The sequence below is a fragment of the Magnolia sinica genome, chromosome 10 (assembly GCF_029962835.1).
Source record: "Magnolia sinica isolate HGM2019 chromosome 10, MsV1, whole genome shotgun sequence".
Taxonomy (NCBI): Eukaryota; Viridiplantae; Streptophyta; class Magnoliopsida; order Magnoliales; family Magnoliaceae; genus Magnolia; species Magnolia sinica.
In genome coordinates this window covers 40,128,609-40,131,206 of record NC_080582.1, presented here as the reverse complement: position 1 = coordinate 40,131,206, position 2,598 = coordinate 40,128,609, and positions in this window count along the sequence as shown.

The following is a 2,598-nucleotide window of genomic DNA, read 5'->3' as shown; positions in this document are numbered from 1 at the left end:
AAAATAAAAGGGTCAAGTTTTAAACCCTTGACCCGTATCAGAGAGGAGAACTACCATAGAAAATGTACATATAGAAATCTTTTAACTTTATCTATTCTATTTATTCTAGTTACAAGTAGCTACAAATTGTTTATTCCAAATGAAAATATGCTTAATTTAATTATTAAATATCGAGTTGAGTCAACTAAAGAGTGCTAAGTAGTTAGATTCTTCAAGTCTACTCAACGTGGCTAGACATCAAGTTGTCTTTCTTTTTCTTTTTTCCTTTTTACTTTTTTCTTCTTCTTTTTTTGTACTTTTTTAAAGTATGGCTTGCAGAACACTCAATGCTGTATTCCCTTTCAGAGCTGATTATGAGAGCTTGAGAGGATTTGCCGATCCTTTCCAGTTTTGGAATGGTTTTTCCTTCATTCTGTTATACTTGGTTTGGAGTTTTTTATTTTTTTTATTTTTTTATTTTTTATTTTTTAAAATTTTTCTTGTTGGAAGTTCAATGATTGAAACAGAGCATCGTTTTCAAGTAAAAAAATATGAACATTTTGAACTTATTAATTTTTTATTTTTATTTTTGAAATTTCTCTTGTGTGGGCCCCACCGTGATGCGTTTCGAACATCTACCCCATCAGTCAGATGCACCATTCCATCATGGGCTCAGGTCTCAAAAATCAAGTCAATCTGTGACTTGTGTGGGCCACACCACATACAAAAGTGGAGAGGGCCGTGCACCATTAAAACATTCATAACCATTTTTTGGTCCCACCGAGATGTGGTTTGCAAATCCAGCCCATCCATTATGTGTTTCCCACTTGGATGAGGGTTCAGACCAAGTTTCAGCGCATGCAAATTTCAGGTGGGCCCCACCAAGTGCTTTTATATGTTTTAACGGTGTCTTCACATGATTTCAGATGGTATGGCCCATCTGAGTTCCGTATACGGCTGATTTTTGGGATATCCCATAATTTAAAGGGTACCCATCAAATGCACGGTGTTGATGGTCGATACGCATCACGGTGGGGCCCACACAGCTCGACCTCACGGGAGCTTATCATGAGGTCGAAAGCATAATACCTTTTCCCATATATATATATATATATATATATATATATATATATATATATATATATATATATATATATATAATATTTTGTTAGTGATGCAATATGAGTAAATATGAGAAATGTTTTCTCAGTTCATCATGGTCAGAAATGACTTGGAGGCTGTTTGGTTGCAAGCAGAGTTGTGTCCCTAATAGGTTATCGCGGCAAACTGCTTGTTTCTTATTTGTCATCATAGTTCTTACATAGAGACTAACAAAAAGATGCATACCTTGTTCTAACCTTCCATTGTTTGTTTTCTTAACAATAGCTTCTTAAATGAAAAAAATAAAAAATAAAAAATAAAATAAAAAAATAAAATAAAATAAAATTGTTAAAGCTGTCTTTCTATTTTAGCATCCTTTTGGAATATATGTCATTCGGTACACGTGCCACATGTGTCAGTCTACCTTTAAACACTCCACATGTACCATATGTGATGCATGTATCAGTCTATCTTTAAAAGCTTCACATGTGCCACATATGCTACGATCAATCTGCAAGCAGTTAGCAAATGCCAATATCCATCTTCAACATTGCCACATGTGCCTAATATTCTAGACAAAATTATTGTTGGATCCAAAAATGCCTTACTATCCATCCATTTAGAAGAGTAAAAGTTTGCCACTGCTCCATACTCTCTACTATTTCCTTGTGATATTGTTCTCGTTGTTGCTTTACAAAAGCAGAGAAGCATTATCAACGGTACAAACAAAAGGAACATCAGCCTCTATTGCCGTTTCTTTCTTTAATCTTATGGAAGATAATCTCTGTTTGTTCACTATTATTCTTGTAGAGGAGACATTTTTGTTTATAAGAGAAAGGTGAGAGTGAGATCTTATGGGGAAAAGGGTTGATTCGGTAGTCCATTGCCTCCTTCCAAAATTTACCATCTTATTATAGAATAAGATTATTCTATAATGCCCCATCAGGTTTGTGTGCGTGTGCGCGCGCGCGCACTCGCTCTGGCATCCAACCTATTTAAAAGGGTCACGTCAATGTGAAAAGTAGAGACACCCAGTTGACTAGGTTGATCCAACCATCATGGCTGCCAAGGTGTGTTTGTTGATTGTTTTGGCCCCACCCAATTACTCGATAGACCTGATTTTGGACTATTCCATTATCATGATGGATTGCATGTAGTTTGAATGGATTACAAAACGTGGTGGCAATAAGTGTTGCAGCTCAGTTATATTGTGTTGGGTTTGAGGGTAAACCCCATCCAAGCCAACCTTAAGAGAAATCAATCCAAACCACATTCTAACCAAAGGTGAGCGAGCAGCCCGAATTCCAATCCAATGTAATTAATAAACCCAACCCAAATACATGTTATTGTTCCTAATTCCACCAAACCAACCCAAACCCATCCCAAGGACCTTGGCAACGTGATCCAACCCAACCTAAACTCGAGTTGGGTGAATCAGTTCAGCTTGACCAGAACCCAAGTTGCAACCATAAATGGCCCAACAGCTGAATTGGAAGGTGAGCAATTTTTCACAAACAG